At 43.8% G+C, this 24,770-nt stretch overlaps 1 pseudogene; it reads left to right on the top strand.

Annotated features, from left to right (window-relative positions):
• The first annotated feature begins 4,388 nt into the window (after positions 1-4,388).
• LOC130996688 (uncharacterized) lies at positions 4,389-24,511 on the top strand (annotated as a pseudogene).
• Positions 24,512-24,770: the final 259 nt, after the last annotated feature.

Here is a 24,770-nt window from a genome sequence, read left to right on the forward strand (position 1 = left end):
AAGGTAAGCCGGCAGGCTATTTGTATGTGTTCGCTTTTTGATTTTTTTTTTCGCTGTAATTTGGGGCAAACTTGTTACTCTTTCTAGAATAAACTTCAATGAATGATGAACGTTGGCTTTTATAGATATATTGATAAGAGCTACTATGATATTTGGAAGCATAGATATTCAGTTTGTTATATGCATAGCACTTTAAATTTAGGTTTGTCTTTAGAACTGTTTTAACACAATAATGATGGAATGTTCTGCATTGGTAAAAGATGTGCTCATCATCTTTGAAAGTAAATGTCAGAATATGTTTGAGTTGATTCTATATACAAAATTTCATCACCTAATCTTTTTCTAAAAAATGAAACGGGAGCTTCTTTCTTCAAGCTCAAACAGAGCAGATTCTTTTATTTTTTGAGTTTTTAATATGAAAAATGGTTATTAACCAAGAGACAAAATTCAGCCAACATTTTTACAAATTACACTTCAGATATAAGTTCACACTTTATTGGCGAGAAAATGGCCAAAACATGGCTACGAGCCTGTTGTAGCTCGAATGAATTGAATTATGTAAAATTCTGGCATCTAATTGTTACTCTCTCTGTCCACAAAGAATTGGGTTCAGCACATGTGTTAATAAAGTAGTAGGTGGATGTGTGTTTAGTGGATAAAGGGTTCCACCATGTAGAAATGAGTGGTTGTGGTTGAATTGAGCATGGGTTAGGGGTGGTTTTTTGGTAAATAAGGTTGGAATATAAGGAGAGAGTGTGTGTTCATGTCCGAAAAAAGAATGTAGTAAACTCTTTGTGGATGCCTGATAACACTCATGTTTCCATGGTTTTAGTGTTCATATGATGTCAATTTTATAAGAAACTGAGTGTTGGATGATTGTTTTATGCTTAATTTGCTTTATCATTTGAAACATGATTCTTACTCGAACTTTGAAGGAAATTTCAGGTTTATTGAGTTCGAATTTGGAAAACTTATCTGAAATAGAAGTTGTAGATCGTCTCGATACGAGTTCGTGAGCTCAAACGGATCATAAATCGGAGTTCGGACGAGAAAGTTATGACCAAAACAAGAAAGTCGCGCGCAGCAGCGAAACGGCGGCGACCCCGCGGCGACCGCCGCCCGAAGAAGGATTTTTGGGAAGGATCCGGCGACCGGCCGGCGACCGCCGGAAAGCCCGCCGAGTTTTCGGCGCTACCTCCGTATTTTTGCGTTTTTTAGGCGTTTTTCAAGTCCTTTTCGAGCTCAAACTCTGTATTTTACCCTCGTACTATAAATAGGTATTCTTTTGACCTATTTTGAGGTTCCCTTTTCAGTTCCAAACTTTTATTTTTCAATTTCATAGCTTTAGAATTTATTGCTTTCCAGTTTTTACTGCTTGGATTGGATTTCCACAAGATTGAAGATTCAAGCTGCTACAATCTTTCTTATTTAGTTTTTATATAATTTAGTTTTTACAATTGCTTTCTTTTTAATTATGTTTATGCTTTCTTTTATTATGTCTGGCTAGTTTCCTTTAGCTGATTCTAGGGTTTGTAAATAGTTGATTGAATTTATGTGATTTATTTGTTAATACCTTTGTGCCTTCCAGTTTATGATTCATAATTCCTGGTGCTTAATTTCTTGTGAATTATCTGATCAATAGTTTGCATGTTTAGCTATTCGGTTTGAGACCTAGCGGAGATAACTGTTTAGCGGATTCAGGAATGTATGATATGATTTTAACCTTGAGACCTAGCGGAGATAGGTGGATCATAGGGAGCTATTCTTAGGAGCTATTGGGAGTTAGTAGATTTTCTTGAGACCTAACGGAGATAGATAATTTACTAATCTACGATCGTTGCTGCTCTAGCGAGAGTAATTGATTAATTAAGTGATCTCTCATCATAACTGGATTAAACTGGTACATAGGATTAATAGATTTATTATGTGGATTTAGTTAATGAATTTACTACCCTAGGATCAGTTGTCTTTTAATATTCGAATTTTTCCTACGTCTTTTTAATCATTGTTTTTGCGTTTTAGTTTAAAGTTAATTAAACCTTCATTCTTTCGTTTGCCTGAATATTACTAGAGTGTAATTAGGATTACTTAGAGTGACTCGTCATAATAGTCCCTGTGGATACGATACTCGGTTACTTAATTTGTGCTACAACTGCACCATGTTAGTTGCGGTAATTTGTTGCTAATAATTTAGTGATCAATGCCAAATAAGGCAATTGTTGTATAATCTTCGTGGACGGAGGAAGTGTTATTTACATTTGGCTCCAGGCGCGAGAAGCTGCAAAAGAAGAATTTGGTTTAGCCCAAACCAAAACTTTAAACCGATTCAGTTCAGTTTAGATTTTTAGCATTTAGCAAAATTCAGTTTTCGGTTTTTTGGGTTCAGTTCAGTTTGGGACCAAACTGCCCAAATGCTCCGCCCTAGTTGTATTCAGAGACTGAATACAACAAGTGAAAAAAAGTCACAATGTGTTCTCAGAAATCATTATGTGACTGCAGGAATAGGGAAAAAGTAATCAATGCCTTAAAACTTTTACTTTTATCCTTTTTTTGGTGCATACTTTGTGGGTTGGGTAAAAATTAGGGATTTGCATATTAGCTACATAACTTTTTAACTGCACTAGTTGATTTTGCTAGATGCTAATTACTATTTTGGGTAAATAGCATCAAAATCCTGGTAGTTTCGCCCGTTTCACATTTTTCCCATGACTTAAAAATTTCTCGTTAAAATCCTTGACCTTAATCCCGATTCTTAATTTTCCCTTAAAATTAATCCTCCCTTTAACTTATGCTGACATGGCAATCGGAAATCCACGTAGGCTTAATTTTCCGGCGAGAAAAACGGCTGTGTTTAATTAATAAACATAAAACGTCATCGTTTTATATATTATTTGGGGATTTATTGAAATCAAACTGAAAAATTGAGCACGAATTGAAATCCCTTGTGAAATTAGGGTTCTTCACCAAAGAAAATCCCCAACCCACTATAAGCGGTTGAAGACGAAAATTTGCCATGTCTTCCTCATCATGTTCGTGTGGAAACTTAAGCCCTCTCTAAAATTCCGGCGAAACCATCGTCGTCTCCTTTCCCATCTCCCTCTCTCTCTCTCTCTCTCTCTCTCACACACACACACACACAAACCAGAGGCAGCTATACTAAAAACAAAGGATAAATCAAAGCTTCAACTCAATTTCTTCTATTTTCTATTTACATAAATCATGCTTTCTCTTGTATTATTTAATTCAGGGCCAAAACGGCGCCGTTTTGAGCTTCATTTAATGACTCAGCAAAAGCTCCGCCACATAAGTGACACGTCATGTAATTAGTTGCCGGAAAACGTCATTAAGGGAAAATTAAGAATCGGATCAACGGTCAAGGATTTTAACGAGAAATTTTTAGGTCATGGGAAAAATGCGAAACGGGCGAAACTACAGGGATTTTGATGCTATTTGCCCTATTATTTTTAATAATTTCCTCATTAAAATCTAACTTAATACTGTTGGAACTCATTAACTTACTTAACCTTATTTATGAAATTCTAAAGTGCATTACTTATAGTGAACTTTCTTATCCATAACAAACACTAGTTATGATCTATGAAGCACGGGGACGTCTATTTGATAGACGTATGCGTCCCGGGGACGATAAGCGATAAATACGCGTAAAATACATCCCCGGGGACGTATTTTTGGTGTCCAATTTTTTAATTATTTTTTTAATTAAAAATACGGCAGAAATACGTTGAAAAGACGGTCAAAAACGTATTTGACTCTTAAAAATACGTTTTTAATTAATTTTAAAACTTCTAACCTCTGAAACCCTAATTCGCGCCTCATCTCCTCTCTGACCCACCCCGTTCACCATCGTCCCTGCGCCACCCTGCTAGCCGCTCGCCGTCGCCGTCGCGCTTCCCTGCGCGCTTGGAGCAGCCGCGCCACCTTAACAACTAAAGGTATTGCTCTAATCTCTTTTATTTGGCTTGGGCAGTGGGTAGATTGGCTGAATTTGGCTTTGGGTTTTGTTGGATTGAAGTTTGATTTTCGATTTGTTGGATTGGGCAGTGGGTATTTGAGTATTTCAATTAACTTAGGCAGATGGGTATTTCAATTTGTTGGATTTGTTTGATTTATGTTTTTGATTGGGCAGTGGGTATTTCGAATTGGGCAGTGGCCGCGGGTATTTTGAATTTGGCAGTGGGTATTTCAATTTGTTGATTGAAGTTTGATTTATGTTTTTGATTTGTATTGGCAGCCATGAAGAGGAAGAGGAAGGAGGAGGAGAATGAGGATGATGAGTGAAGAGGGCTAACATTTTAGTGTGTTTTATTAAGTATTAATTATTAAGACTATGTTTTATTTTCTATTTGGTTAACTTTATTATGAATTAGTAGTGTTTTGCTTATATTATTGGTGAATTATGAATTTATAATATATATAAAATATATTTTAAATAAAAAAACTAAAACGTATTTTTGACGTATCGTATCATGTATTTTGGAAAAATGACGTATTTACGTCCCCGTACCGTATCGTATCCGTATTACGTATCTGTCCCCATGCTTTTTAGGTTATGATTTAATCATGATCATGTCGAAACAAAATCTAACTATTGGAATTTGATGTTTATATGTTCTGTTCCTGGTAAACTTGAAGTTTAATTTGACTAGTGCACGTGTGAACTTATGACTTGATTTTAAAGTCAATGACTAATCCTCCAAGTCTGTGATGGATGTTCATCTACCATAATAATTCTGTACAGTCTGATTGATTTTAGTAATTTACCTTTTAATAATCAGCTATTATCCTGCTGTTTATCTCAGTTGGTCTTTTAACTATACGTGCTTTGGATTCTGTGATGGGCTTGAGCAAAACTGAAGTGAATTTGAGAAGGTTACTTGCAGCAGCTCCGCAGCAACAAAATCAGGGAAAGCTTATACATGTATGCCTGGTCTTCATAATTATTCACTCACACATTATGTTCATCATTTCTAGTCAAGCATATATTTATATCTTTTGTTGATTAATGTAGGGACAGTTTAGTGAGAATATAGTTCTTGATTCTTCAAGCTATTTTTGACCATCTAGTGTGATTTTTTGCTTACCTGATTTACTGTCAATTGGATTTGGTTTGAATTTTTTCTTATTTATTGAAAAATAAGAAATTCATTCTTTTGTTTGTGGTTGTAATATTTAGTATGTGGCCACTTTAAGAGAGCAACTGGAGCAATTGGCTGAAGAGAGGACTCCTGAAGGTTTGCCAAGGTTTGTCTAATTCATGCATGTAACTTCCAATTCGGCTAACTCTATAAAAGGTCATTGTGGCATCTGATTATTCATTTGGTTCTTCATATATGAAGAACATGGTGAAATTGCAATGAAGCATTTGTACAGAACATCATTAGTGTTGATGTTCCCATTAGGTTTATGATAGCTTACCTACCTATTTATAAGCATTCAGAGTTTGTGATGTAGGAATCAAATGGTGTTATTTGATTGATATGCTACTTATGATAGTATCATCTTATGCTTTACGAAGGTGGTTATATATGGAGTTTTCTCTTTAAACTGACTGTCTTTTGCTTAGCCCATCATGCCTCACAAGCTACTCAAGAAGAGGAGTCTCTTGATTGATTGAATTCTATCAGGCACAATAAAGCCGATCCTTTCAACTAATTTATGGCTGTCAGTTTGAATAAATCCCGTTCATTGTTGGACTCCCTCTACAAAGTTCATTCTTATTGTAGACTGCTAAGCATTAATAAGGTGGTTTGCATCACTTCTTGCCTGGCATTACATTTTAAGTATGATGCTTCTGTGTGCTGCTTTTTTTTTGCTTTTCCTTTCACACCTAAAATTTGAAATATATGTTCCAAAAACTAATGGTATATTTCTAATTTTCCTCCTCATGCCTCAAAAGCAACTTTGAATTTCTATATTTGATTATTTTGTTGCCATTATTATTTGAATAAAAGCCAAACCATTAACTGATGTATTAACAGTTTAAATGAAACCCTCCATACAATTATACTTCTTTTATAAGAGCTCATACATAATTTGATGAATAGAGTTGGTGTTTCCATAATCATTTCCTTGTTAACTTTGAAGTCAATTTCTTGTGTAAGCTCTGTATTACTTTTTTTTTCATACCTTATAGTGATAAAATATATATAGATGCTATCCAGGAACTGTTATAATGTTTTCTATTTGATTGTGCCATCTTTTTTTCAGGGCTTCAAAAGCTCTGTTAAATGAATATTCTGAGAAAATTGAAGCTGTAGCAGCTAAATTAGATGTCACTGAGGTGGGTTCGAGATTTTAGCTGCATGCTTGTTGAAAACTAGTCTATTTAATAGTTCTGTGTATCATTCCATATGGTTTCTAAAACTTTTAGTTACTGTGAAGATGCATCTATAGTGAGAAGATGATCCGTATTTAAAAAACCATTTAACTTCCCAACCGGTAAATTCAGATGAAAAAAATATTTAGAGTAGAATATATCTCATGGTACTCAAAACATAACTTAGATGAACCTGCCTTGCACAGACTATTATTCTGTGTTCTCTGCAGGATATGTTTGTTTTTTCTGACATTATCAAGTTGTTTAGTTTAATCCTTTATTGCTTACGTATGGTTTCTTGAAGTTTGATTGCCATTAATTTACTACTTCAAACTGTCAACAATTTACCACTTCATGTTGCTATTCCAACAAAAACATGGCAACTAGAAAGTTGAATTTGGTTCTCTTTCTTAGTGATTCCATTTTGATTGAGGCTATTTTCTCTACCTTCCACATTGCCAAGAATGCAATAAATTTTATGTTTATGTTATGTGGCAGCTGTATGATTGCCTCCTTGAATAAACTAGGAAATAAAGTCCGTTTCTATATTTAGACTGATCACTCTAATTAAGTTTTGAACTTTCAAGCTATCAGCAATCTTCTCTAAAATTATCCTTTTCTTTGACAAATTCCAGTCCATTACTCAAGTTCATCAGGAGCCGTCCTTTGAAACCAAGGTCAAAGAATCCCCTACCACATCTGACGGAGAAAGTATTCAGTCTCCCAGAGGGCTGAGAAGGAGATTTTTGTATGTAAAATGATGGTTATGCTGGCTTATTACATTATTTATTACCTAAATTTTTTAAATTTGACTTTTAGTTGATGCAGGCCCCCATCGGGAGATAGATCCCCCAGTACTAACGAGGACAGTAATAATGCGAAGTCTGTCAAACTGGATGCTGCAGCACATGCTCATATTGAGAAACACAGGTAGCATAATTTTCACTATTTCAGAGTTAGTTGATGATGATTTTTTACCCTATGCAATAACTTGAAATGATATTCTGAAGAAGCTTATTGATGAGGAGTAATATGTGCAGAGTAGGGAAAGAATACAAATCAGAGGAATCGACCCTACTGGCGGGTCAAGTATGGCAGAAGAGACACACTCGCCAGAGAAGTCAATGCCATCAGAGAAGTCACCATCGTCAGAGAAGTCCTCCATGCCAGAGAAGTCGTCATCGTCAGAGAAGTCCTCCATGCCAGAGAAGTCGCTATCGTCAGAGAAGTCCTCCACCAGAGAAAGTATATCCGTGCCAGAGAAGTCACTACCGCCAGAGGAGACGCCCTTGCCAGAGACGACGTGTTTGCCAGAAGAGTCATCTCCACCAGAGATTACATCGACAGAGAAGACGCTTTTGCCAGAGGAGACATTTTTTACCAGAGGAGTTGTTAAATGCGCGGGAAGGTCTCCCGCGTATTATCGAAATTACCAGCGTACCCTTCCACCACGCAAGACGCATGCACCGAAGATGTTTTTACTATTCTACCCCTCCGTTTGTAAACCTATAAATAGGGCCCGAGCTCGTGTACTGTTACTTACGCTATCTCATATTTTCAAATACAACTGCTATTTTCTCTTTGGGTCAAGGTTTCCGATCATTTTTACTTCGTCTTCTTCAAGTCATCACACTAGGTATAATTCGCAGTTTCTCTCTATAGTTTTAGGTGTTGGTTTCGTAAACACCAACTGGCGCCGTCTGTGGGAAGGCTACTGAATTAAGACGTGAGATTACGGTCGCCGGCGTACGCAGATATGTGAATCCAATCGGATTTGCGGGCGTTGGCACCGATCGGTCCGATAATCCGGACACCCAGCTGGGTTTAATCGGTTAATTGTGTTTTCTGGTTTAATATGTTGTTAACCTGCTGAGCTCTGCGTTGATTTGTGTTTTGGGTGCATGGGGAAAGGTGGCGACGGGCGTAAAACATGAATCAGGGGAAATTTACGTTTATTTGCCGTTTGTTTGGGGTAGTTATCTGCGAATAAGGGGTTCTCTTGTAGAATTAAGGTTTTTCTTCACCGATCTAATGTTTTGCATGAGGAAATTGTAATTGGGTGCTCTGTTCCGATTGTGTTCGTCGTTTCCTTATGGATCCCCGATATTTTGGGTTTATGTTGCTTGTATGTGGTTGTTTTGCGTGTTAATACGATAATTGTGGGCGATCTTCGTGTTTTATCTTGTTTTCGGTGAAGCGTGTGGTTATTACTGTTAATTCATGGGTTTGCATCGATAATACGCCGATTAGTACTTTGCTTCTGTTGTGCTCGGGTTCGCGTTGTTAATCCGTGGGTATTCTTTGTTTGCGATTGATAATTACCGTTACTTCCTATGTTTTGGGTGACTAATCCTCGCTTTGTATCGTTGAATCGGGGGTGATGATCTGTTTCTGGTATGATGGTTCTGTGCCGTGAGTTTACAGATGATTTTCGTTTAAGGAAGGGTATTTAGGGGTGTTTCTCATGATTTTCGTGGCTAATCTTCGATTTCGATGGTTGAATTGGGAAGTTATGCTCTGTTCCTGATATATTGGGATTTTTTGCTATGGATATGTGGGTTTTTGTGGCTCATCTTCGATTTCAAGGGTATTTATTGTCGTCGATGCAAGGGATTTACCTCAGTAATATGATAATTAAACACTTTGTCTTTGTTATGGTGAGATTCGTATTATTGTTTTGTGGACGATCTTTACTTATGGGAAACGATTATTCATGTTCTCCATGTTTTCCTTGACTAATCTTCGTATTATGGCAGTATTTGTTTTCTTACATAATTCCTTTTCTTATCATGTTTAATAAATCGTGCTAACATATCTTCTGGTGGTTGCTCTGTTTGTACTTATCTCTGGGTATCTTGCATCTGTTGGATCTTACTGAGGGCTCTGTTTTCTCCATCTATACTCTGGGTTTATTTCCCCGAGTGTAGAATTACTTGGAAGGGAATTCTTTAACGGTCTTCGTACCGGTGCTCGGGATTCTTTATGGGGTTTCTTATATCGGGACTCCCATCGGTAATAAGGGGTTTATTCTTTCGTCGTTAGAATGGTTTCTCACTTTGCTTACATGTAGGTACTATGGGATCGTCAGATGCTCATCGCAACCTGGAGAAAGAGTTCGACTCCGCTGCTCTCACCACTGAGGTGCCTGCCTCCTTGTTCACTGGCCTACAGGGCAATGCTGCCTTCGCTGCACCACCAGGGTTTCAGGCTATCTCCGCCACTCCGTTGACAGGGCTGAACGCAAATCTCCAGAGATCTGCTCTGGTAACTCCGGGATCTGATATGCCAAGCTTAACTCCCGCGCCTGGAGCGGGACAGCTTACGTTTGGGTCAATGGAACAGATGATGGCGCTGCTTCACTACTCTGTTGTGCGTCAAGCACTAGGAACTCCCATGTTGTCCACTGTTCCCACTGTAGCTCCACTGGTGGGAACGGCTACTTTGCAGGGCACTGAGGCCCCACCTCCCGCTGCTCAGGAGGTAAACACTTTAGCAATCAACAAACAAGCTGCGATGCCTCTGGAAGTGCAAGGGGACCCGGCTGACAGGGAAGTGGAAAGAAGACCAGAGGGGAGCCGGGTCAGACTCAACAGTGTTGTGAGAAAGGAGAGGGTTGACGAGTCTGATAGTCAATCCGTCTCCCTGGTGTTCGAGTAGGAGAGACCAAGGGAGAAGGCTCGGTTAAAAAACCAAGTGTCTCAGCTGAAACATCAACTCCAGGATCTGGAGGAATCACTTAGGGAGAAATCCCGAAGGGAGGATAGGGAACAAAGGTCAAGAAAATCGCATCAGGTGGAGAAGTCCCATCGCTCAGAAAAATCGCGTTACACAGAGAGGTCAGAGGAGAGGGAGCTGGAGTATTCCTCGGGCAGACATGAATATAGAGTCCACAGGCGCCACGCTCGTGATGCGCCCAGAGACAGAAGGGAGCAGGGGAGGCATAGGGGGGACAAGAGAGCTAAGACATCAAGGCTCCACCCGATCAACAACCGCAGTCCTTTCTCGGACGATATCTTGGCAGATACCTTACCTAGAAGCTACAAGCCCATCTCACTGGATTACGATGGCACTACCGATCCGGAGGTACACCTCAATCGGTTTGAAGGGTTGGTTACGTTGCACATGTACACTGAGGGCATTAAGTGCCGAATCTTCTCCACTACTCTTACTGGACCGGCTCAGTTATGGTTTGGGACGCTGCCCCCAAATTCCATTCACTCTTTCGAAGAATTACAGACTCGTTTTTTGCGTCAGTTCGCGAGTTCACGGAGGGTAGGGAAGTCAGCCCTTTCGCTGATGGATATTAAGCAGGAGCAGGGAGAAACGCTACGGGAGTACACAGCGAGGTTTAACCTTGCCGCTCTGGAGGTGCCAGAGGCAGAATCGCAAATTAAAAACTGCGCCTATGTCAGAGGACTCAGGCCGGGGATCTTTTTTGACGAATTACAAATCCGACCAGCAAGGGATTTTGATGACATCATGGCAAGGCTGCCGGGTTATCTACAGTTGGAGGATGCCAAAATGGCGAGGAAGGTGGAAAATGAGAAACACAGGGTCAAGAAAGCTGAGGAAGCACCCGAAAGACAGAGACAACAAGATAGGGCCCCATTCAGAGGGTTGCCTCCCAGGGTACTACCACCCCAGGGTGGAATGCCGCCCCAACAACAGCGCACTGTGAATGAGGTGACGCGGTTCACCGAGTACACACCCTTGAATAAACCACAAGAAGAAATTTTTCATCTGATAAAGGATCAGCCGTTCTTTAGGGCACCGGGGACCTACCAGACTGGGCCACCGCAGGAAGGGCCTAACAATAAGTTGTGCGAGTATCACAATTCCTTCGGGCATTACACGAAATATTGTGGACACCTTAAGCACCAATTGGAGTTACTGGTGCGTCAGGGATATCTCGACCATCTCATTGACAGGGGAAATGAAGGTCAGAGGAGGACCGATCAGAGAGATCAGCGAGATCAGAGGGATCAGAGAGATCAGCGAGATCAGAGGGATCAAAGAAATAACTGGGATCAGCGACGAGAACAGGGGAACAACAACAGAGATCGTAGGCTTGATGACAACCAGGATAATCGCAGAGAGGGGGCAGACAGACAAGCTCTTCCTCCCCTCCCCCCCCCCCCCGTATAGAAGGGAAGTTCACATGATTTGTGGGGAGAACGGGATGCCCACATCAAATAGGGCTAAAAAGCAAGTCGTCAGAGCAGTTAAAACAGGGTATTATCCTAAAAAGGTCATGGAAGTCACCAGCGCGGCAGAGGAGCCGGCAATCACCTTTGGAGCAGAGGATATGCGCACACTAATGTATCCGCATGATGATGCGCTGGTCATCACGGCGGACATTGCCGGCTGCATTATTCACCGTATTTTCGTGGATTCGGGAAGCGCTGTAAACATCTTGTATAAGGAATGTCTCCAAAATATGGGAATTAACGCTCATGTTGAGCCGACAAATGCTCCTCTATTTGGGTTTGGAGGAGAGATGGTCATGCCTCTGGGGTATGTAGAGCTGCCGTTGATTCTTGGCAATACAGCTGCAGGCAACAAAACAAGGATGGTACGGTTCTTAGTGGTGGATATGCCTAAACCCTCGTATAATGTCATACTCGGCCGGCCCGCCTTGACGGCGTTTAGGGCGGTTATCTCTTTGTTTCACCTAAAAATGAAGTTTCCAATCGAGGGTGGAAGAGTGGGAGAAGTTTGCGGCGATCAAACGACATCAAAAGCATGCCACGTGCAAATGCTCACACAGTCAGCGGGGCAGAAAAGGGAAAGATGGTCAGAGGGGTCGAACGCCCGGAAGAAGGGGAAAGTGGGCGAGGTGCATGCCCCAGCAGAGGAGCGCCAAGAATTGGCGGGTTTGTTAAAAGACAGAGACACCACAGAGAAAACCGCGCTGGTGTCCACTAGCGATGTTTGCAATATGATAGAGTTATTTCCAGGGAAAGAGGGTTTCCAGACTAAGATTGGATCGGCCATGAGTGATCAGGTCAGAGAGGAGCTCATCGGATGTCTTCGGCGAAATGCGGATGTGTTCGCTTTCAGCACCGCAGATTTGAAGGGAATCGATAGGGAGTTGGCGGAGCATTGCCTCAACGTGGATCCCAAGGCTAAGCCGGTAAAGCAACGGACAAGGAATTTTGGGGCTGAAAAGGACGCTGCAATCAGAGAGCAGGTCTATGACTTATTGAAAGCCGGGCATATTGTGGAAGTGCAATACCCAGAATGGATCTCAAACGCGGTGATGGTACCCAAGAAAACGAACACCTGGAGGATGTGTGTGGATTTCAGAGATCTAAACGCTGCTTGTCCGAAGGACCACTATCCTCTGCCAAGGATTGATCAATTGGTGGACTCTACTTCAGGATGTGCCTTATTATCCATGATGGATGCGTACCAAGGGTACCATCAGGTAAAGATGAACAGGGGAGACATCGCCAAAACGGCTTTTGCCGTCTGTTGTGGAGTATATGGGTGGAAGAGTATGCCGTTTGGTCTGAAGAATGCAGGAGCCACGTATCAGCGGATGATGGAGAAAATTTTCAAAGAGCAGCTTGCTAAGAATATCTCAGTGTACGTAGACGATATGCTCGTACGGAGTAACAGGGCAGAGGACCATGTGTCTGATCTGGAAGAGATCTTCACAGTAGTCAGAGATCACAGACTCATGTTGAACCCAGCCAAGTGCACTTTTGGGGTCACAACAGGGAAATTCTTGGGGTATAAAGTCACGCCAGCAGGGATTGAGGTCAACGCCGACAAGGTCAAAGCTATTTTAGAAATGACACCGCCCAGAGGAATCAAGGAAGTGCAGACTCTGAATGGGCGTATCACTGCCTTGAGCAGGTTTATATCGCGATCGGCAGAGCGAAGCATGCCGTTTTTCAAAGTGTTGAGGAAGGGAACCAAGTTTCTATGGACAGAGGAATGCCGCACGGCGTTTGAGGATCTTAAAGTATACCTAGCAAAACTCCCAACCCTGACCAAGCCAGTTCCGGGAGAAACGTTATATTTATACATAGCTATGGGGGATGAGTCAATCAGCTCTGTGCTAATCAGAGAGGAGGGAAGTCATCAGAGACCTATCTATTTTGTCAGCAGAATCATACAAGGGCCTGAGCAGAATTACACAGAGATTGAGAAGGCTGCTCTGGCAGTCATAGTCACGGCCAGAAAGTTGAGGCCCTATTTCCTTTCACACCGAGTGATAGTACGCACGTCTCTTCCCTTCAAGCAAGTTTTGGGACGCCCGGATTTGTCGGGAAGAATGGTCAAATGGGCCGTGGAATTAGGGGAGTATGATGTAGAATATGAGCCGAGAACAGCAATCAAAGCACAAGCATTGGCAGACTTCATACAAGAAACAACTCGCCGTCCTATACCAGAGTTTTGGGTGGCCTTTGTGGATGGGTCCGTGACGAAAGAGGGATGTGGGATCGGGGTTTATATCACTTCACCAGGTTATGGGACATACCAGTTCGCCATCAAATTCACTTGTCGGTTATCCAACAATGAAGCGAAATATGAGGCCGTGGTCAGAGGGGCTCACATCTTGTCAGAGCTTAAAGCGCTGTGTGTCATCATAAAGACAGACTCCCAGCTGGTCGCACAACAGTTCTCGGGAAGTTATAATATCAAGGATCAGAGGATGAAGGCGTACCATACCAAAATTAACGGAATGAAAGAAAAATTCATGGAATTCAAGCTCGAGCAGATTTCACGGGAGGAGAATACAAAAGCGGATCTACTGGCGCGAATGGCTAGCGCGGTGGAACAAACTTGGAGTGATGAGATTATTCTACTCTGTGATGCCAGAGAGATGGAGACTTCGCAGGTGTTCTCGGTAGAGATCAGGGATGATTGGCGGGCTCCGATCGTACACTTCCTAAAGACAGGGGAGCGGCTAAGCAGAGAGTCCAACCAGAGGGCTCGTTATGAGAATTACTGTCTAATCAACGATCAACTCTTCAAACGATCTTTCACTCAACCTTTGCTAAAATGTTTATCTCCAGAGGAAGCTAATTTTGCTTTGCAAGAAATTCATGCAGGTTGCTGTGGTGGGCATACGGGATTTCGAGATCTTGTGCGCAAAATTATCCGGGCCGGGTTCTATTGGCCTCATATCAACCAGGAAGCCAGAGAGTTCGTCCGCAAGTGTGAAGCTTGTCAGAGGCATGCCGGGAGAATCAACATACCAGGGGAGCCCATGGGGGTCATGTATGCTGCTTGTCCGTTCGACAAATGGGGCATTGATATAGTCGGCAAACTCCCTACAGCACCTGGAGGGAAATGCTTTCTCATTGTGGCAGTAGACTATTTTTCTAAATGGGTCGAGGCTGAGGCTGTGAGCAAAATCGATGAAGTTACAGTGGAACGCTTTATCTGGAGGAATATCTGTTGCAGATTCGGAGTACCACGAATCATTGTGTCGGATAATGGGACTCAATTTACAGGGCAGAGGATCGCGGATTTCTGTGATCGAATGGATATTACACAGAGGTTTGTCTCAGTGGCTCATCCACAAGCAAATGGACAAGTGGAATTAGCTAACAGGACCATATGTGAGGGAATCAAGAAGAGGCTAACTCAGAGCAGAGGGAAGTGGGTGGAAGAACTGGACACTGTTCTCTGGGCTTACCGAACTAGTCCAAAAACGGCAACAGGGGAGGCACCATTCACGCTGGTGTACGGATCTAACGCGGTGATACCAGCAGAGGCACGACTAGAATCATATCGGATTACCACATATAACACTGAGCACAATGAGGAGCTCCGCCGAGCAGAGCTGGACTTGGTGGAAGCACAGAGGGAGGAAGCCCGTATCAGAGCGGCCAAGTACAAAGGCATCATCAAAGCGGGATATGACAAACGGGTCAGAGTGAGGAAATTGTCAAAGGGCGATTTGGTTCTCAAGCGAGCTGATGCGTTAAAGGCGGTGGGCAAGTTCGAGGCCAATTGGGAAGGGCCATACATCGTCACAGAGGTCTTGGGAGGCGGTGCGTACATATTGTCGGATTCAGACGGCAGAGCTCTCCCCAGACCATGGAATATAAACACACTCAAAAAGTTCTATGTATAACTGCTTCTTAGCAGGAGTAATCACTTGTAGACCGGATACTCTTTTTCCCCACAGGGGTTTTAACGAGGTCCGGGGCCATAATATCAATAAAACAGATATGTGGTTCTAGGGAATTCTCTGGTGTTGTGTTTGTTTATTTCAATTCTCGTTTTCTTACATTACAAATGCTACTTAACATGTTCATGCAGAGTATTGCACATGTCACCAGAGGGGGGAGTAGGGTGTATACCCATAATCCTCAATTTACAAATTCAAAATACAAACTGCTTCTTAGCAGGACAAGGGAGAAACAAACACAAAAACTGCTTCTTAGCAGGTCAAAGGGAAAACAAGCATCAGGGATGGACGTCTCCTCTTCCACGATCCAACACTTCGAGTTCTATTTCACTGCTGGGACATGCTCATTTCTCAGATCTACTTCCGCTCCACCACACGCCTGCAGAATATCCAGAAAAATAACAAGTCAAAATGCTACAAAGAAGAAATACAGAAAAGGGGCAAACCAATGACTATATCCGGGGAATCCACGCCCAGATCCGAGGAATCAACGCTCAGATCCGGATGACCAACGTCTAGATCTGGGAAACCTGGTAATAACGCTCTCAAGCAAGGGAAGTCCGCTCGTTACAACCACAAAGTTAGGGATCTGCACCAGAAGTACAGAGGAAAAGGCGGAGCCCTCAGGGATGTGAGTGTTCAGAGGGGAACTTCCCTTACTTGAGTGCTTTACAACTGATCTAGGGAGGCAAAATGTTGGCAGATCTAGGGTTTGAGAGAGCAGAAAAGGTAACGAGGGAACTTTCTCTAAGAATCTTGGAGATAAAACCCTCAGGCGGGGGGGAGTCCTGTTTTTTCAAGTCACCAACGGGCGCCGGCGTACTTTCTCAAAAGGACTCGCTCCCCCGACTGAGGGCGTTACAACCAGGATGAGGAGGCAGCTGATGCCAAAGGATTAGGAGATCTAGGGTTGGAAAAGAGAGCAGTTTGGGGCGGCGGAAAAGAAATGAGGGAATTGTAACCTAAATCGCGAAGGGTGGAGGATATATATAGAGGCAGTATGGGGCTTAAGAAATGGGCTAAGGGGTAATGGGCCCGCACGAACTTATGGGCCGAAGAAGGGAGTAAGAAATAATTGGGCCAACATGTTCATAACGGAGTATTGCACATGTCACCAGAGGGGGGAGTAGGGTGTATACCCGTAGGTCCCAATTTTTAAATTCAAAAATTGCTTCTCAGAAAGCCAAGGGAAAAACAGAGGAATCATGCTCCACCAGAGCAGAGGGGTTACACCCAACCAGAACAGAGAATGTCCCTGACAATCGTAAGCCGCGAAAGTTGGTTGTGCCACCCGGGCCCTCCATGCTCCGCGCAGAGGTTCCTGACAATCGTAAGCCGCGAAAGTTGGTTGTGCCACCCGGGCCCTCCATGCTCCGCGCAGAGGTTCCTGACAATCGTAAGCCGCGAAAGTTGGTCGTGCCATCCGGGCCTTCCATGCTCCGCGCAGAGATAGCACTTAATCATAAGCCGCGAAAGTTGGTTGCACCCCCCGGGTTTTCCATGCTCCGCGCAGAGGTTGCTTTAACCGTAAGTCACGAAAGCTGGTTACACCCCCTGGGTTTTCCACGCTTCGTGCAGGGTGTTCCTGACAATCGTAAGCCGCGAAAGTTGGTTGTGCCACCCGGGCCCTCCATGCTCCGCACAGAGGTCCCTGACAATCGTAAGCCGCGAAAGTTGGTTGTGCCGCCCGGGCCTTCCATGCTCCGCGCAGAGATAAGCACTTAATCATAAGCCGCGAAAGTTGGTTGCACCCCCCGGGTTTTCCATGCTCCGCGCAGAGGTTGCTTTAACCGTAAGCCACGAAAGTTGGTCACACCCCCCGGGTTTTCCATGCTCCGTGCAGGGTGTTCCTGTCAATCGTAAGCCGCGAAAGTTGGTTGTGCCGCCCGGGCCCTCCATGCTCCGCGCAGAGATAGCACTTAATCATAAGCCGCGAAAGTTGGTTGCACCCCCCGGGTTTTCCATGCTCCGCGCAGAGGTTGCTTTAACTGTAAGCCACGAAAGCTGGTCGCACCCCCCGGGTTTTCCATGCTCCGTGCAGGGGGTTACTATTTAATCATAAGCCGTGAAAGTTGGTCGTGCCACCCGGGCCTTCCATGCTCCACGCAGAGGGTTACTATTTAATCGTAAGCCGTGAAAGTTGGTCGTGCCACCCGGGCCTTTCATGCTCCACGCAGAGGGTTACTATTTAATCGTAAGCCGTGAAAGTTGGTCGTGCCACCCGGGCCTTCCATGCTCCACGCAGAGGGTTACTATTTAATCGTAAGCCGTGAAAGTTGGTCGTGCCACCCGGGCCTTCCATGCTCCACGCAGAGGGTTACTATTTAATCGTAAGCCGCGAAAGTTGGTTTCACCCCCCGGGTCTTCCATGCTCCGCGCAGAGTGCTCAAGCTTGGATGGGAAGCAGCTTGGATAGGAAGCAGCGCGGATGGGAAGTAGCTTGGATGGGAAGCACGAAATCGCTAACAAAGAAATCAACCAAATCCTCGTCAGAGGAGGCGGTGAAATCCTTTCCAGAGGAATCAACCAAATCCTCGTCAGAGGAGGCGGTGAAATCCTTTCTAGAAGAATCAACCAAATCCTCGTCAGAGGAGGCGGTGAAATCCTTTCCAGAAGAGTCAACCAAATCCTCGCCAGAGGAGTCATCACTATCCTCGCCAGAGGAGTCATCAAAATCCTCGCCAGAGGAGTCATCACAATCCTCGCCAGAGGAGTCATCACCATCCTCGACAGAGGAGTCATCACCATCCTCGCCAGAGGAGTCATCACAATCCTCGCCAGAGGAGTCATCACAATCCTCGCCAGAGGAGTCATCACAATTCTCGCTAGAGGAGTCAACGGAATCCTTATAGCAGAAATTAAAAGAAATCCCAAGGGAGGGGATCAGAGAAGCATCAACAACAAGCGTAACAAGTCAATTCAAATCAGCAGGGGAAAGACGGGAATATAAACTCAAACATCAATGAGCAGTGAGAACAACGTAAAGAACGAAGGGAGAAAAGCGGCACAAGCAAGGAAAAAACTTCGCATAAATATGCCAGTGAGGCAGAGCTATACACCCCAAAACGAGAAGTAAGTATCCAATTTATACAAACTAGAAAAATTACAAAATTTGTCATCAAGTTAGGCAGGAGGGACGGAGGCATCTGCAGGGGAGGTAAAGGAAGCAGGGACAGAGGCAGAGGAGACCAAAAGAGGGACACCACTTGCGGAGGTCTGGCTAGCAGAGGCTCCCCCTGCAAATACTGGCAGCATGCCAGCTTTCTTCACTTTCGGAAGACGAGCTCCCAGATCCAACAGCTTCGCAGCCTCCTGCGCATACAGATTCTCATCTCGATACAGCTCAAACAGTTGGTCCACCGCAGCAGAGGAGGAGGCAGAGTCGGAAAAAGCGGAAGGCGCCAAGGTAGAGGGCAGGGGAGGCTCCATGCTGAACTGAGAAAATCTCCGGGTGGTCTTGCCAGAGGGATCTCGCAGCTGGTTCACAAAGCGCACCAGAGAAGCAGAGAAAGCAGGCATGTACATGGGTGCGGAGGGCAACGAGTCAAATCCAATCCCGAGAGTAAAATAGGGAATGGCTTTCTCCAGCACTGGGTACCACTATTCCGGTTTCCTTGGAGAATTCGCAGGGATCCCCATCAACGCATTTATATCCTCATCCTTGAGGTTGTCCATCAAGGCGTGCAGGTTCAGGGTAGCAAGTTGCTCTGGGGTGGCTCCCGCCATCTCCAAGGCCTTTGTAGCAGTACGCTCTATCACGTAAGCAAAAAGGGGTCCGAAGTCCTCCAGGTATTCAGGAGTCTTTTTGAAAGCCCCTAGAGTGCCTTCCAGCATCACCCCCAGGAAGTGTTGGCCCTGCGGAGACAAGAAATACTCCAGACGTTGATCTCGCGCCCCCAGGATATAAGCGCGACTCTGAGCTTCTGCAGATGTCTTTTTCCAGTCGCGCCGAGTCGCATTATAGGCTTCTTCGTATCCCGCCTTGAACCTGGCTAGGTTCTCATGACCTTCCTTGGTCGTCCTTGTTAGCTCAGAAACCAGGGAAGATTTCTCCACCTCTACTTGAGCCAGCCGAGCCTTCAACTCAGCAATCTCTGCCTCAGCCTTACTCAGACGCTCCACCACCCCAGCGACATCATCATCACGCTTGGCAATGTCCGCCTGCTCCTTCTTTCTCTCTTTCTCTGCCACCTCGTAGTCATGGATGCATTTAACAGCCCCCCACATCCCCGACTCCACCTGCAAGAAAATAAAATGGGTTCCAACAAAACAATAAAAGGTTAGTAATTTAAAATTTTTTAACAAAGAGTATAAGATGCAGGATACCTGAAGAGCCAACCGGCAGAGCTGAGTAGCTAAAGCCGGTCGGGTCAGCTTCTCCATTTTCTCTTGGTCCTTTGAGTGGACACGAGCTATCAAGGCATCAATCAATTCCTGCCCCGATAAACTCGAAATCGGCCCAGGAACAAGATCCTCTGGTTCATCAGCCGAGGGCACCACAGCTTTGCCCTTACCCTTTCCACCGGCCGAGGGGAGAACCTTAGAACCACCAGCTGACTTCTTAGCTAGCCCCTTGCCCTTGTCCCCAGCAGAGGGGAGAATCTTTACACCACCAGCAGACTTCCTTGCTGGCTCTGAAGATTTGCCGGCCCTTTTCAGGCCCTCCTGTTTCTCCTTCTCACCTACAGAGATTAGGGAGCCCCTCTTCCTTTTCTTCGAAAGCTCAGCAAGGGGGGCACCGGGAGCTGAATCGGGCGAAGGAACCTCATCAGTAATATCCACGATTTGGATATCTTCTTCACAGGTGTCAGCGGCATCACCAGCGTTGGAGCGTCTACCCCTATGAACAAGGGCTCCCGCATCAACTTCCTCCGTGTCAAATGGACGCGAGGCTTCCACATTCCCCTCTGGGATTTCAACTACAGGAGGAATAGGGGTCAGCTTGGCCCCAGTAGGCTGCTCCGAGGGATTTGTCCCGGAAGCAGAACCACCTGTGCCATGTTCCCCGCTGCCAGCAAGAGAGGGAATGTCGGGCAAATTGTCCCCACACTTGCGCCTCCAAGACATATCTGCAAACCAAAATTTCACAACATTAAAATCAGGGTAACAAAAGCTAATATATTTTTTAATGTATATTTTTTACCTATTGATTTCTCTGGGTACAGGGGAAATAGACCATTGTATGCCAGAGATGAATTATTCTCAGCAAGGTACCTACAGTCTAGGGGCTGGGCCTTGTTCATAGCGTTAAGGTGGGCTATAATACTCTGGTCACGGGTAGAAGGGACCTCGGGAGAAGCCGGTTTATAAGTAGTACGAAGCTTATGCCATTCCAGCTCCAAAGCGTGATAATCGCGCCAGGTGCCGAAAAGGGTGCGCACATAACAATAATGCTTCAGGAAGCCCTTATCGAAAGAATTCAAAGAGGAGAGAAAGGTAGTAGGATGTTTTGGATGAGCTGCAAAGCTATACAGGGGACTGCCCTGCATGCGAAGGGTCTGGGTCTGACAGAACAGTTTTGCGGTGTCCCCAACACCGTGAGCCCGGCACAAAACATGGAAGGCATATAACCTTCGGATAGCAGAAGGGGCGACTTGAAAGAAAGAGATGTGAAAATAATTACAAACATCGACCAGCAAGGTAGGAGGAGGGAGCCTTAAACCAGCATCTATCTGGGCTTTCCAAACAACTATCATCTTGGGATGGTGAAGGTTCTCGGGAGGCGTTGAACCCTTAGAGAAGGCCTCGAACTTTAAACCTTCAGGACGCCTACATTTGCTTCTCAATTTTTCCACCTCCGCGACACTAAGATGGGATGGAGGAACACTTTTGGGGGGTTGGGGGGTCTTCTTCCCCTTTTTCTTAGGTGGAGGGGGAGGGGGTGCAGTTTGAGATTCGTCAGAAACAGAGGGGGAAGGAAGATTTTCGAGATCTTGCTGCGAAGGGGAGGAAGATGAAGGGTCTCGGGCAGAAGGAGAAGGCGAGCGAGAGGGTTGAGGGGCGGAGGTGCAGGCCATGATGGGAAATGCCAATCCTAGGGTTTCTAACACGCTCAATCAGAGCACCAACAGTTATACCACTACGCTACGATTAAACACAAAATTGCAGTGAAGAGGATGCGCGAGTTACCTAGGCCAGAGAAAGATGGACGGTAAAACCTGGAGCGAAAGGGTCGCGGGAGGATACCGGAACAGTGAGGAAATCGCCGGAAAATGCAGAAAAATCGTTCGGAAAGCTTGGAGAAGAAGAATAGTGAAAAGTGGGAGTTCGAATCGACTAAGTAAAATTGTACGCGGGTAACCACCAACACACGGGATGAACGACACGTGGCACACGGGAAATAATCGACGGATGAGGATTTCTACGGAGAGACGAAAGGACGCAAAGGTTAAAAAATAACCTCGGGGTACGGGAAAAGTACTGTAGATCGGGCAGGCATTTAATGCAGGTGACGTCATCCACGCGGGCGAATCTTCTGGCTAGTGGCAATACTCCAGAGTGAACTAGCCAGACCAGGGAGGGTGGGAATAATAAAAATACCAGAGGGCAATTTACAGGGTTTATCTTTGATTTCTTATGAAATTAGGGTACTTATGTCTTCATGATTTGCAGGGATCAAGGAAAACAGCATAGTTTGGGCTTTCACAGTACCCCACTGGTTGAACACGAAGAATACCCGGTTCAACCAGACCAGAGGGGGGAGTGGTTGATGAGGAGTAATATGTGCAGAGTAGGGAAAGAATACAAATCAGAGGAATCGACCCTACTGGCGGGTCAAGTATGGCAGAAGAGACACACTCGCCAGAGAAGTCAATGCCATCAGAGAAGTCACCATCGTCAGAGAAGTCCTCCATGCCAGAGAAGTCACCATCGTCAGAGAAGTCCTCCATGCCAGAGAAGTCGTCATCGTCAGAGAAGTCCTCCATGCCAGAGAAGTCGCTATCGTCAGAGAAGTCCTCCACCAGAGAAAGTATATCCGTGCCAGAGAAGTCACTACCGCCAGAGGAGACGCCCTTGCCAGAGACGACGTGTTTGCCAGAAGAGTCATCTCCACCAGAGATTACATCGACAGAGAAGACGCTTTTTCCAGAGGAGACATTTTTTACCAGAGGAGTTGTTAAATGCGCGGGAAGGTCTCCCGCGTATTATCGAAATTACCAGCGTACCCTTCCACTACGCAAGACGCATGCACCGAAGATGTTTTTACTATTCTACCCCTCCGTTTGTAAACCTATAAATAGGGCCCGAGCTCGTGTACTGTTACTTACGCTATCTCATATTTTCAAATACAACTGCTATTTTCTCTTTGGGTCAAGGTTTCCGATCATTTTTACTTCGTCTTCTTCAAGTCATCACACTAGGTATAATTCGCAGTTTCTCTCTATAGTTTTAGGTGTTGGTTTCGTAAACACCACTTATATTCACCCAGTCACATAGTGATTATTCTACTGCATGTATTTTTCACCTTGAATGAGCTTATATTTGATAAGTTACTATATGTAGAACGTTATACAAATGTTCTTATGAGATGGCTATAGAATCATAAGATGTTACATTTTAGAAACTTGTAGCATTGTTTTTAGTTAACTAATGATCATTGAACTTTTTAGATGTTGGTGATGATAATTTGGTATTTAGATCTATCACAGTGATAATAAGAACCTATTTTATGAATAAGTCGGGAGTCGGGACTTTCTCACTTCTTAGAGAAACTGCTTGATCGCCTGTAAAGTCCTAACATCTTATTTTGGAATTTCTAAAACATGTTCTATGTAACGTCTGAAGAAATATGAGCCCCCAAACTTGTAACATATTTTACATAGCTTAGAAGCCGATATCACTTCTATCACTTTAGTCTTCTTGCAGAATATGGTTGTAAATTAAACCTATCAAAGAAAAAGAAAACAAGAGAAAACTGTTGGTCTGAATGTGTTATTGACATGAGTGTAAATTTAGTGTTTTTATGTCATACAAGTGGTTGCCTGATTACCGCATCTTGAAATTGAAGGTATAATCAGGCTTTTGCATGACCTTTCTGAATTGCATATGTGATCTTTTTTTCTTTCGTCCTCCATGTTTATGCAGATATTCCCACATTATGATTGTGTGTTTTTCTCTACAGACAACTACAAGAAGACTTGACGGATGAAATGGTTGGCTTGGCATGACAACTCAAAGAGAGTAGCCTTATGATGAGTCAATCCATAAAAAATACCGAAAAGGTGAGCGAAATTTTGATTGCTCGTATCCTGCACCTTCTTTATGTGATTGGCCACACAATGTTAGTTTACACAAAACTTCATTGCAGTGTTATTTTAGGACCAAACTGTGAACATTCTTACTAATATATTATCTTTCGTCAAATTCTTACTAATATATTATTGATCATGAATTTTCTCTTGCAATTTCTTCTACAATTATTATAAAGTTGTAGGTTTTATTTCTGCTTATTGTTATGTCCGATATTAAGATTCACTTCAACAAGGCTGAGACACACACACACACACACACACACACACACACACACATGTCGTGGTAGAGTAAAGCACAAGACCCATTTAGAGGAACACAGTCGACATCTAACAACTGGGATCTTGTTTGTGTAGATAATTGACTCAACTGAGACAGCGGTTGAGCACAGCTTGGCGAGCACTGGGCACGCGAACTCTCAGGCGATGGAGGTTTATTCACAGAGTCTGAAAACAACATGCTTTACATGGCTGCTGATCTTCGCCATGACATGCATATTTGTCATGGTTGTGCTACTAATTCGTGTTACTTAGGATTTAGGAATACCTTTTGGGGCAGCTGTAGAATATAATTCATGTTATATGTTAAAACTTTTGCATTCTTGAGTGGCATTTGGCATCAAAATCATGTGCATAGGTTTAAAGAGAAAATAAAGAACAAAGTTTAGAATGAGAATCCAAGCAATATTGCTGGACAGAACTATTCGTGGTTGAGACAGTTCACAAGATTTTCTCAAACACATTGTTGAAAAGAAGTTTATCAGTTTATTATTACATCTTGGGTGTTCTACTTATTAATGGCTTGATACGAAGTCTGTATCTCGAAGAAAACTACAGGCGATTTGGTTTCAGTATAGAACAAGTTTTGGGGTTAAGATTTGGATCCAAACAAAATGAAAATATGTTACTAAAATACTCCCTCCGTCCCGCTCCAAATGTCTCATTTCTTTTGGGCACGGAGATTAAGAAATGTGTATAAAATAGATAAAGTGGGTATAAGTGAGTTGGTGGAAATTGTTTAAATATTAAGTAT

The sequence above is a fragment of the Salvia miltiorrhiza genome, chromosome 8 (assembly GCF_028751815.1).
Source record: "Salvia miltiorrhiza cultivar Shanhuang (shh) chromosome 8, IMPLAD_Smil_shh, whole genome shotgun sequence".
In the NCBI taxonomy this organism is placed as follows: domain Eukaryota; kingdom Viridiplantae; phylum Streptophyta; class Magnoliopsida; order Lamiales; family Lamiaceae; genus Salvia; species Salvia miltiorrhiza.